The following is a 12,777-nucleotide window of genomic DNA, read 5'->3' on the forward strand; positions in this document are numbered from 1 at the left end:
AAGGCTACCTCACTCAAACGTTCATGTCTGTGATTGGAAAAATCACGCCTGATACCAAAGATTTCCCCCCAAGGACTTGTGCTGGTTGCTAGAATTCCCTCGCGTTTGCCTCCGACTGTGTGCTCAAGGGCCTGCCCTGGGCCCTGCCCTCTAGGTGCCACCACCCCCACCAGAGAGAGAATGAGAGAGAGAGGGAGAGAGGATAGTGAGGTCGATGAGTGCCTTTTTCTTGAACCAAAGATGTGTGTGAAATGTTCTCTCGTCCTTATCGACTCGCTATTGTCTGGGCTTTTTAAGCAGCTGGATCTGAATGATGCTTCTAAAACCCTTGGGTGTTGGGGCACTATCCTAAGAATCCCCATTCTGGCTCAGCAACCAACCCCTCCCCCAAACACAGGTGGATGCAGCCCTTTTTACCTGCACCCACCTCCACACACCCCACACCCACTAACACCTGGGCCCCACTGGCCAGAGCCCCTACTTACTTGCAGGAGACACAGCTCCTTGGACACCCTCTGCTGGGCAAGTCACTTGCTCTTACTGGCATTCAAGGCCCAAGGGTCAGAGGCCAGGAGCCTCCTGTTTTGTCCCCTGCTGGATATTTAGAAATTGTCTTGGGATCCTTCTCGTTGTAGAACATTCTAGTTATGGTAAACTGTGGTCAGATCAGGTCAAGCCCCACTGACACAGGTCACAGAAGCATCCTCCCCATTCCTGGGTCCCTTTCAAACACCTTCATATCACACACGTGCACACATGCACACACACACCAGCTCATCTACCCCCTTCCTCCTCCAGCAGGCCTGCACTCCATCCTGTCTCTGAGCCCTCTTGGGTCCCACCCACCTGTCACCAACACCCAGTTGGTCACCACAAACCAAAGACCATTCTCCACGCAGGGAACAACACCTCCAGCACAGCTCCTTTGAGCCTTTGACAATTTTCTCTGAAATACCTCAAAATATTTAATGTATAGTTTATGTGATTAAAAAAATCCTTAGCTAGTTTTTGGAATATGTGACTTGAAGCTTTATACCGTTAAATTATAATTTTGCAGACGATGGTATGTCATTGCTTTGACGAGTTCCGTGGGAGACATATTGAATGTCGAGGCAGCGAAAGCTGGGCAGTCAGAGGCGAAAGACAGAGGGAGTATGAGTGGAAGGATAAAAGGACTGGGCGTTTACAGATTTCTTATTTAAACGAGTCCTTTAGGAAAGAGAGGAAGAGAGAGAGAGAGGGATACCTTTGTGTTCTCTGGCGTGTTCTGTTTCTTGTTTTTGGAGTCATGTCTTATAAGAGTATTTATTATTCTATGTGTTCTGTGTTCAAATGTAATTTAAGAAAGAAAAAGAAGAAAATGGAAAAAAAGACGTAATGGAATTTGATTTGATGCATGACTAATGTACTCTTTCTTGATTATGTACTAAGTGGATGGGATGGGGGGTGGGAATGGGGTGCGGGGCTGGAGCCCCTGGAGTCCATGTGCATCCTTGTGTTTCATGCCCGATCCCTGCTGTTCGGGCCCCTTTGCACTGCTCTCTGTTAATTTCCCCCTTTCTGAGGATCTGTGTCCAGCCGGCGGGAGGTGGGGAGAAAGGAAAAGGCAGACAGCAGGGCTTAAGCACCCAGATCGGGTTCCCACCTCCTGGCGCCCACATGCCACCCGCCTGTGCCTGCTGAGTCTCCTATTCCTGGTTCTTGGGCGCAGGTGGCTGTCACTGCCATCTTGGACCCCGGTTGGTTTCACATTAGCATGAATTCCCAAGTGTCTTGTTCAGAGGAGAGAGACAATCAATTCGAGTCTTGTCGCCCAGGGTGATGTGAGGCTAGGGTGTAGCCCAACTTCCCAAGATCCTAAGAACCCTCTGGAAACCCCCTCCCTGGACCCAGGACAGGCACCTGGCCAGGTTCCACCCAGGCACCCCCAGCGTCCTCGACTCTGGGCTGGGCCTGAGCTCACCTTTCTGTCTGGCCTGGGAAATGGGGAATGCATTTCTGTGGAGCCCTCCTTCCAGCCCACATTAGGGCACTAGACAACAAAGGGGCCTTCTAAAATCATGAAAGGGGACTCTAGGAGACTCTCTATGCCTGTGACTCCACTTCTAGCATGAGGCCCCACACTTTCACCAGAGAGCCCACCTTCCAGGACAGGCCCCAGGAAGGGGCCCCCTAATACCCTGAAGGACAGAAGGCCTCAGTTTGGAGGATCTGCCCACCCAAAATGAAGGTGGGGTGGCTCATGCCCCAGGTCCTCTGCCACCCAGACCCTGCATCAGCCGGAACTTGGGCCATTTTACATTCTCTGCCCAAAGCAGTATAAGCCACACCAACCCATCAGATCCTTGGGCTCCTCTTTGTAGCCCCAGCAGACTGCCCCCCACCCATCTCATGGACTGGTCTTCGGGTGAATTCCCTCATCCAGGGATGTAGGAGAGCCCTGACTGTTTAATCAAGACCGTACACTAGGGCTGTCTTCAGGGGAAACATTACTGGGGTCATCCAATGTCCCTCCCAAAGCTAGAGGGAACAGAAGCCCTCTTCACCCCACCCTCAGGTGACAGGCTTAAAAGTTAAAAATAAATAAATAAATAAATAAATAATCATCATTGTTGTTAACCACTGCTGTGCTGGATTTGTTGTTTTGGTTTTCTCCAATAAATTATTTTCTAATCACTCACCTGGGTGTGTGTGTTGGCTAACAATGGGCAGGGGGTACAAGAGGCCGAGGGATGGGGCTCACCTACCACAAAAATGGGCAAGGACAGAGAGGACAGGAAGGAGGAAGTCTGTCTCATCCAGCCCAGTCCTCTCCACTCCAAACCCTGCCCTCGTCCATGGCCACAGTCATCCCTGAGCCCCCAGCCCCACAGGCTCCACCTTTCATGGGGACTGTTAACAGTCAGATAAAAGCTCAAGGTCTTTGAGCCAACCAAGCCTCATGACAAAGACCTTGTTGGGATTTGCATCTGAGGAGTCACTGCCCATTGCTTTCTGGAGCCTGAAGTGTAAAGTGGTTTATTTGAGGGGAGGAAACCAGGGCAGCCGGAGAGAGTAGGCTGGGTGGTGCCAGAAGTGGACCTTATCAACTGCTCTGGGAGAGGCCAGCAGGCAGACGCAGGGAGCCAGGACTGGTAAGCAGAATCGGCTCAGCTCATTTTTCCCTTCTGAGAGCAATAAAGTTTTATCTACATTATCTATCCCAGGGTGAAAAAGGAAAAATAAACAAATAAATAAAACTGGCTTTCCTTGAAAATCCCCAATCTGGCCACTAGAGTGTTTTGAATTTTAAAACCAGGAGAGACTATTCCAGAACGCATCACAGAAAGAAGCACAGGAAAAGATGAGCCTCGAGGAGCCCTGCGGTCAGACGAATCCTGGTTTATTAGGAAAAGAAAAGGATGTGAAGCTCTTGTAGTGGGGAGGGGGTGTGGGGGGGACTGCCTTGTGCTTTCTGGGTGACATTTCTTGAGCCTGGACAATCACTGTGCCTCCCAAAGGTGGGGTGGCTGCCCCACCAGAACAGGTGGATTGGTTCCCACTGGGCACTGGCAGCCACTCCCTGGATGATGGCTGCCTCTCCAAGGGTGGGGGCTCCACCTCCATCAGCTCTTCATTTGTGGATGATTCTCCCCTACTTGGTGGCAGTTTCCACCTGAGTAGGGTGGGACTCAGGAAGTGGTACCCTCCCTTCCTGACAGGGCTGGGACTCCTTCTGCCAGATGTATGGCCAGTTCTTCTGGGACAGCAGCGACATCTTCCAAAAGAACATTTTATCCAGGGATGCTGGCTGGTTCTTTAAAGATGACTGGCCAGAAGGCAGTGGCTGGCTTTCAGAAAATGGCATCTGGCTTTCTTTGAGTGATGGTGGCCTCACCTTGGCTGGTGGCAGATTCTCGGAAGAATATGGCCTTGCCTGCTTCATTGGCAATTTCTTGTGGAAAGACCCATATTGCCAGTTTGTGGAGGGAGCCCATTTTTTAGTGAAAGAAAACTGCCCCTTCATAGTCAAGAAGGAGCTCATCACAGAGGGGGTCCGCGTGTCCTCAGAGGACAACTTCCCCCAGTGCAGGTTCCTCTTCTTCCCCAGGAATGACAAGTTCCTCTGGTGCCACGGCTCTTAGATGCTTGGGACCAAATCTTCATCAGATGGGACTGAGTGATCAGCCAGTGGGTTGCTGTTGACCCCTGATGAAGTCTGCACAATTGTGCCCTATGTGATGAAGTCTGTGTAGCCTTCCCAGTGGGAGAAGGCAGAGCTGGAGCGCCGGGCACATGACTCCCACCGTAGGTAGGGCAGGGACTCCACAGTGATCTCTCTCCTCAGTCAGAGCCTCCTCCTTCTCCTCCTGCAAAGCAAAGGGGTAAGCAAGGGTAATCAGCCTCCCACGCTGCGTTGATTGCTTTCAGGTCACCTGCTTCCAACTTCGGCCATCATTCATTGGCCAGGCTCTACCCTACCCAAGTTGAGTCCTCCCTGGGACCTGATTTTGGACCAGCCAATCAGAGCCCTTCCCTGGGACTTGATTTAAGTGCCCTCTTACAGCAAAGCTGGGAGAGGTTAACCATGGGGCAGCCAGGTCTCTAGCCTGTACGGTAGCCATATGTTGGTTCACTATTTCAGCCAATTCTGCAGCCCATCCCAGCTGCAACTGGTCTTTCTAGGTTTTTTCTTTTTTTCTTTTCTTTTTACCCAAGCCAATAAGTTCCTTCCCCCCACCTTTTTTCATTTGTGGTAAAATAGACATAAAACATATCATTTAACATTTTTAAGTGCACATCTCAGCAGTGCTCAGCACATCCACATTGTTATGAGACCATCACTTCCGTCATCTTCAGAACTTCATTTTCCCAAACTGAAAATCTGTCCCCATTAAACACTCACTCCCCAAGCCCCTGGCTCCCACCATCTACTTTCTGTTTCTATGAATCAGACCAGCCACCCCCTATGAGTGGAATCACACAGCATTTGTCTTTTTGTGTCTGGCTTATGTCACTGAGCATAATGTCCTTAAGGTTCATCCAAGTTGTAACAGGGGTCAGAATTTTCTTCTTTTTTAGGGCTGAATAGTATTCCACTATGTGGACAAACCACACTGTGTTTATCCATTCATCGATTGATTGGTACTTGGGTTTTTTCTAAGCTCCCCTTTCTGCCTAAACATTTTTCAAGTCAGTTCTGTCATCTCAACCCCCAAGTCCTAGGTAATTCATGGTGGAAGTCTGACAATGTCAGCGCTGGAACCAGGCTGATCACCTCCATCCCAGGAAGTACGGTTTCCTCCCTGAGGTCCTGAGGGCACTGAGTGTGCATATGTGTCTCCAATCTCCTACCCCCAGCTCCACATCTCTTTGGAGTACCTGCTCCCAACATGGGTTCTGGGAATGTACCATGGGGACCCCACCCACCCTCACCTTGGGGTGTGTCTTCTTGAAAGCTTGGTAAATGACAGGCAAGGCCAGTACAGGCAGGGTGTTTAATGACACATTCAGCAGGACCACCAGCAGGATGGAGGGGTGGGACAGTGTGTTTCAGTCAGCATCTGGTAACAGGAAGGTGTCATGTCCTGGCCTAGGGTGAAGCCTCCCAAAAGTCTGTTCAGTGCCCCCTCTTCCTAACATCCTACCTCCCTCCTTACCCTTCATCCCAAGATGCCTTTGTGAAAATTCCCTAAAGAAACAGTCCCCACTCATCTCCAGGGCTAGCTGTCCCATTTCCTGCTGGGGAGCTTACACAGAAACAGGCAGTTCTTGGGGGAGATATGAAGAGCCAGAAGCTCTGTATGGCCCAAGTTATGAGCAGGTAGAAGCAGAGGCTGAAGAAAATGGCCAGCATGAACAGGACCATCCAATACTTGATGATGAGAATGACCTGAACAGAAAAAGAAGGTTAAGCCACAGGGGCTGGAACCCCAGGAAAGGCTATGTAGTGGAGGGTGGGGGTCAAGCCCTCAGGGTCAAAGGGCACCTACTAAGGCCTCTCAAGCAGGGTCACCAGGTGATAAGATCACCATGGCCTGTGTCCAAGGTCCCACTGGGGGTGGGCTTGGTGGCAGTCCTGCCTACCTCCATGGTGATAGACAGCAGGCCTGACAGGGCCATGGCCATGGCCATGGCAAAAGACTTATTAGTCATTGAAGGGCTCAGACATGTAATAGCTGATCACAGGGTCATGAAGAAGTTGACCAGGGAGGTGGCTGTGCCATGGACAATGGCTTGGAGGAAGCTCAGTAGTTGAAAAGTTCACCCTTTTGGCCAGCAATGTACAGCTTGGGCAACTCCAGGTTCTGTTCAGCGCTTCCTGTCCTGGGGTGGGGGTGGGGAGGTTCTGGAGGTTGGTTGAACAGCACATGCCGGGCTATTCTTGGCATGCCTGAATCATGCAGGTGGGAATGGTGAGATGGTGAATTTTGTTATTGGTGTTTTACCACAGTTTAAAAACTTGTTTTTAAGATTTTATTTATATATTTTCAGAGAGAGGAGAAGGGAGGGAGAAAGAGAGAGCCTGAAACGTTTCGGGCACTCTGCTGGGCACCCCTCCCTAATACATCCTCACCCCCCCCACCCCCCCACCCCGCAACACTGTGCTGGAGTCTTCTTCCTTAGGATGAACTCCCCCAACACAGCACCAGAGGCCTCACCTCTTCCCCATCAGCGTCTAGCAGGGCCTGTTGTTGATGGTCCTGGTCCTGTCTCCTATGCCGCCCCTGAGTCAACAGGGGTGGCTCAGAGGGGTGGCTCTGCCCCAGCCCTTCTCCCACCAGGGTGATCCCACCCCAGGCCATGCCCCCATTCTGCCCCCACACTGCCCTGGTGAGGTGCAGAGCACAGTTCCAGCTCACACACGTGGCCCAGATAGTGAGCCATCCACATCTGTCCAGGGGCCCTGGCAGGGGAGGGGGTACTGCTGGGACAACTGCCATTGGAGGCAGAAGGAAGACATAGTTCACCTGTCACCCAGTGTGGCAGCAGGGGCCAAAGGGCCATGGGGCACCTGTCCATTGTGGTAGTAAGACAAAGGCCCACCCTGTCACCAAGCCCCTCCCCAGCTATCCTTCAACCCCACTTATAATCTCGTCCACCAGGTCTCAGGTTGGCCCAAATGAGAAGGAGGCAGACGAGTGGAGTGGAGAGGGTAAGCCAGGGCAGTGTGCAGGTCTCAGAGATGCCCTACACCCAGTGTGGGTCATGCCGGTGGGTAATACTGATGCACCATCCCTGACACTCCCCCCAACCTCCCACCCAGCCCCTGCCTTCCCACTGCCCTCCCACCCAGCCCCTCAACCTGGCACTCTGTGTCCCACCTGCCACCTACCTGTGCCCCAGGCCAGCCACCTCCCCACACAAACCTTGGGACAACTGCCTATTTCCTCTCCCTTCCCAGAACTTCTCCCTAGCAAACTCATCTTCCTTCCATGGCCGACTCCCATGTCACATCCTCCAGGAAGCCCTACCACCCCCAAGCTTGTTCTCTGCTCAGAGCCTTGGTTTACTGTTCCCCTCTCTGTAACCCTGGTCCCCCAAGTCACGCTTCAGGCCTGAGCTTCAAGTGAACTCCAGACCAGCCTGGGTAGGATGTAAGTCCCCTTCCCATCACTGGTTCCTGCCATGTGGTTTAATGACAGTGGCTATCAGGCCACTGCCAGGTCCCCAATGTCTAGCATAGGACCTGCACACTGTATGTTTATTAGATTGATGGATAAAAGCAGAGGGTCAGAACAGAATGAAATGCTAAGTGAGGGTAAGGGCACTCTGTAAACTGCCCACCCACTGAAAGAGAAAACTGCCCAGACGGTACTCTGCCCCTATGGCAGGGCCACCTAGGTGCTAGGAATTGGCCCAGCAGGTCCTGAGAATCTGTTCTCAGCTCTTCTTTCCTCCTCACCTTTTGGGGTCAGCTTGATGGGCTGGGGCCAAGAGGGTCATGTAGTCAAGGCCATCCATCCTGGGGAGGGGCTGTACCCTCCTCAGACCCAGAGGAGCCACTCATACACCTTCATCATTGAATATATATTGAGCACCTTCTGTGTACCAGGCCCTGAGATGGGCAGTGGGAATAGAGCCATGAGGGTGCTCCCAGTGTGTGAGGAGCTGGACACTGACCTCCCGCAACTGCACAGACAGACCACACACTTGAATCCCGTGTATCTAGAGAGCCATGTGTCAAAGCTAGTCAAGGAGGACTTTCTGGAGGAGGAGATTTGAGCAAGTGAAAGGAATGGCGTATGCACAGGTATTGACCCCCAGGGCCATCCACACCCCACCCCACCTGCAGAATGATGATGAAAAGGAAGTAGAGGTTGGTGGAACTGCTCATACAGATTTAAGGGCAGGAAGGAGAAGCTGTACTTGGCTTGTGAATGATGTTGCCCTGGAATGAGAGCCAACATGGGGGTGCTGCCCAGACCAGAGCCCCACCCTGGTCTTGCCCCACCCTTTGGCCACAATCAGCAATAGTTGAGTACCCAATGTGTGCAAAGTCTCCAACCAGCATTAACCATCTACCAAATCCAAGACCTTGAGCCCCCTCTACTGAGTGCCAGCTGAATGCAAAGCCCTCAGGCCAGCATTTGCTGAGTGCCAGCTGAGTGCAAAGCCTTGAGCCAGCTTCAATTGAGCCCCTACTAGATGCAAAGATTCTTCAAGCAGCACTGTGACCTCAGTATTTCCCAAAGTGAGACACATGCAAGGGGATTTTAGGCAGAGCCTGATGAATACATTGTACTTTGAAGGTTTACTATTAACTGATTTTAAGGTGGGGCCAAGAAAACAGGAAATTCTAGCACCAAACTGATTATTTGTTCATGATTAAAATTGGGGATATTGGGTAGGCTGGGTGGGAGGAGGTAGGGGAGGCCAGGAAGGCTGGGACCATCCACCTTGTACTTCTTCCTCTGCCGACACAGGAAGGCCTTCTCCTTGAACTGGTCATTGTAGGTCCTGTTGTTGGCCTTCACCTTCCAGGTGAATGCTGAAGTCAGAGAGAACAGGGCATGGTATAGGGCGCAGATGAACACTACCTAATGATCTCCAGAGGAGGTCTAATGGGCCTTTGGGGAACCCAGATGCTCGGAATGCCTGGCTCTCTGCCATGGGTGTGGGAGTTGGTAAACAAACACCACTCTGGGCCAGTCCCTAGGCACAGAGGACAGGCCCTGGGAGATTTATTCATGCCATTCCTTCTCCAGAGGGGTAATACTGAGGACTGGTGCCCAGCTCCAAGATATGCGAGGCTGCTTGCCCAGCCTGGGCTGCCCAGCTATTTCAGGTCTGCAATCCCCAGTGAGTCTAGCATTCATTCATGGGATTTGGGACTATTTGTAACCCAATGAGAACCCCATGCTGGATCTGTCAAATGGGTTTGGGGGGCCTCCCCATCTCCACATTTCAGCCACCACACTCTGCAACGCCCCTTGGTTTCCTCCACAGACCCCATGCTGCCCACTTGGCCCCAAAACATGCACCTGAGTTCTTTTCCTCCTCAAGGTCCTCACTGTAGGCCAGACTGCCCATGCTGGTGTGGCTGTTGGGAAGAGGGGCTCAAGGTCACACCAGTGGCCCAGCCCTTGCTAGACATTGTCCATTACTCTGCCCCTCCAAAATATCACCTCCCACTTCCATCAGCTGCCCTCTCCCCAGGCTCTGAAGGTCCAGCCACTGGCTGTGTGTCATTCCCTGGATATCTGGGGCCTCCACTGATCCCCAGTCTGCAACAGCCTCATGTCCACCAGTCCCTCCAGCTACCAAGCTGAGGGTGCCTCAACTTCCATTACAGCTGGTCCCCAGGATAGATTCTGGCTGATGCTGCCTAGCCTCAGTGCAGCCCTGGGTCCCCACTGCTATCACCTCTCCTGAGATGGCCACACCCACCTCTTCCAGAGCTTCCCTGCTGCCCCTCTCCTGCCCTGATTCCCACATGGGAGCCCACCCCATTGAGGGGCTCCATGTTGTTGAATGACTACATGGGTCCAGGGTTATACATTATATCAGTAAACATGTATACTAGGGCCAAGATGGTCTGAGAGGTCTGAGTGTGGTCTCAGGACAGTGAACTGTGATGGAGGCAGACACCAGAACTTCTACAGAGCCTGGAACCTTTTCAATGCCTAGTTCGTGGTCACTCCTTCAATGCCAGAAATTTGTCTCTACAGGGAGCCCTCAGCAGCTCTCCAAGCCCTTACTAGGGCTGTTGCCTCTGCCTGGGGAGCAACCTTCCTGCATGCTTGATCACTGCCTCCTCACCCTTCTGGTCTCAGCTTTATAGTTCTCAGATGGGCCCAGCTTGTTCAGGAACCTCCTCTGGGCTCTCCCTCTGCCTGTGATGTCCTTCATTCCAAATCTCATCATCTTCTCTCCTCTGCTTCTTTCCCTGTCTGGGAAGCTGGCTGAACTGGAATCCTCCTAGGGCAGGAGGGCTGGTGTCTGAGTCATGTGTGTCCCCAGGGCCACGGGGGAGGACCTGGCTCAGGGCCAGCTCTAATGCCCCTGGGAGCCTGAGCAGTACCATGCCCCTTCCCCAAATGAAAAGAAGTGAGGCTCAGCTAGTGGGACCTGGCGCCCAGGGAGACCCCGCGCCGGGTAGGTGGGGTTGGAGAGATGCTAGGACTGCCAGAATTCACCCAAAGTAGTGTAGCTGGGGTCAGAAGACCCTCGCCCCCCCCCCCCCAGTGCTTACCCCCTCCTCACTCCTGTTCATCTCACCTAACCTCCCCCACCCCAAAGCCTCAAGGCGTAGGGTTCAAGGCCCAACACCCCCCTCCCCCGGGGCTCCCTGGGCCGGGAGATCCATCTGGAGGGGGTCCGGCACCCCTCCAGATCCCGCCCTGCGCGAACCTCTAGGGGGCGTCCCCTCCGTCGTTGCAGCAACCTCCTGCCCTCCCTCAGGCGGGCAGAGACCTGAGAGGTTGCGCAGACACCCGGGGGTGCAAAGCAGCAGGGAGTGCGGCAGCTCACAGGAGTGGACCAGGGCGGTCCCCGGGCGTCCAGGGAACGAGATGTAGTGGAGCTTTATGCCTAGTGCCAACGAGCCTGAAAAGGGATGGACGGGAGTGGGGCAGGGCAAGGCCGAAGGGCGGACCTAGGCCGACGCTGGCGATGGTGGGGGCTGAGGGCGGGGCCAAAAAGAGGGTGGGACCAAGATGAGTCCGAGAGGGCCATGGAGGGGAGAGAGCCCGGACAGGCCCTGTGGGCGGGACCAGGGCAGAGGTTGAGCCTGGAAGGGTCTCTGGGGTGCGGTCAGCTGGGAGGCTGCGAGAGTCAGTGGGCGGGGTCTTGCATAGCGGGAGCGGATGAGGGGGCGTGTCTTAGTAACAACTAGTTATTAAGGGACTTGTCCGTTTGGCTGAGGAAGGACGCACCAGTAGGTAAATACAGGTACCTACCTGGGCGTGAGTCTGAGGGCCTGGGTTTTCACACCTCCTGTGCGCAGGCGCAGTGTTGGGCGCCGGGCTAGAGCAGGCCGTTAGAGCCACCGAGACCATCCCAACGCCAGGAGGAAACCCATAAGGCTCTGTCCTGGTTTGTGCCCACTGAACGGGAGGCCACGGCTCTCGGGGAGTCTTCCGAAAGGAGGTGATGGGGGTGGGAGACAGTGTTGACGTTGAAGCAGCCTCCTGTCGGAGATGGGGAACTAGAGTCAGGGCGGAAAGGTGTGTGGAAGGGGCTACAAAAGTTAGGGTCCCCTTGAGAGTTGGGGCTCATAGGGGAGGGGCAAACTTGGGGCACAGGGGAGATAGATTAATTTCCGTCTTTCACATTTTCACTTTTTGGAGCCCCATGAAGCGTGGAAATTAGGAAGACAGAGGGTTCTGGGCACTTTCCCCCCAGCCCTGGCGTCCTTTGCTCTGGTCCAGTCCTGACTCAACAGAAAGGGTGCCTATGTCTGACTCTGCCCTAGTGCCTTTTTCATACCCCGGGCTGCCCCCCTCCCCGAGGTACCAGCATCACCCATAAGCAAGTGTTGGGTGAGTGAATGAATGGATGGATGAACAGCAACTTCTCGATAACATTTCTTTGAAAGCTGTGAGTCTGTACATCCTGCTTGGCATCTGGGGGTGCCAAGTAAACCTCTTCATTCATTCATTCATTCACTCAACAAATGTTAATCCAGCCCTATCCAGTGGTTAATGAGAAAGACCCTGGTGAAGGGGCTTTAGGAGAGATCTTGCTGGGTCTTGAGGAAGGGATCAGGGGATCTGATTTCTTCCCTGGGATTATAAGTGGGGAGAGGAGCTTCCAGAGCAGTGAGAAGTGGGTTTCGGCCTCAAAGAACCAACAGGTTTGGCAAGCTGAAAGCTTGCATACCTCCTGAACTGGGGAGCTTCTCTCCCAGCGTCCCCTCATTTGTGCCGAGGGGTACAGATGCCACATGGAAATGGGTTTCTGTGAAGTCACTGGCACCACCTATTTAGGAAACTCTTATTTACAGAAGAGGAGGGGTAAAGTCAACTGGTTAGAATAGCCCCAGAGGGATGTGACAGTGGCAGGGGCGTGACTGAACCAAACTCTGCTCCCTTCCAGGGTCCCCGGGACCTGGAGAGGAAACCCGAAGCAGCCACAGTCCAGGAAGCCCTTAGGAAAGGGGCCGCCATGTCCTTTTGCCTTTAGCAAAAGCCAGAGTGACAGGGTGACAGGGGCTGCCTCGTGGCAGCCTTCCTCCCAGAACCTTTATGCTTCCACATCAGGACATGAGGACCCCCAGCATCTCCTGTCCCACAAAGTTTTTACAGCCTCACGTTTCACTTTGAATAAATTTAAAAAGGAATCATCCCTGGCCAG

The 12,777-nt window shown here is 53.2% G+C and overlaps 1 long non-coding RNA gene across 1 annotated transcript; it reads right to left on the reverse strand.

Moving 5' to 3' along the window:
• Positions 1-3,423: 3,423 nt before the first annotated feature.
• On the reverse strand, positions 3,424-11,025 carry LOC149999596 (uncharacterized). The gene is made up of 5 exons (XR_016513372.1): positions 10,834-11,025; positions 9,465-9,523; positions 8,880-8,971; positions 8,270-8,371; positions 3,424-4,349 (listed from the first exon to the last, which is right to left on the reverse strand). It is a non-coding gene; the product is annotated as an uncharacterized LOC149999596 (long non-coding RNA).
• Between the last annotated feature and the right edge of the window lie 1,752 nt (positions 11,026-12,777).

The sequence above is a fragment of the Furipterus horrens genome, unplaced genomic scaffold (assembly GCF_987537825.1).
Source record: "Furipterus horrens unplaced genomic scaffold, mFurHor1.1.pri manual_scaffold_10, whole genome shotgun sequence".
Taxonomy (NCBI): domain Eukaryota; kingdom Metazoa; phylum Chordata; class Mammalia; order Chiroptera; family Furipteridae; genus Furipterus; species Furipterus horrens.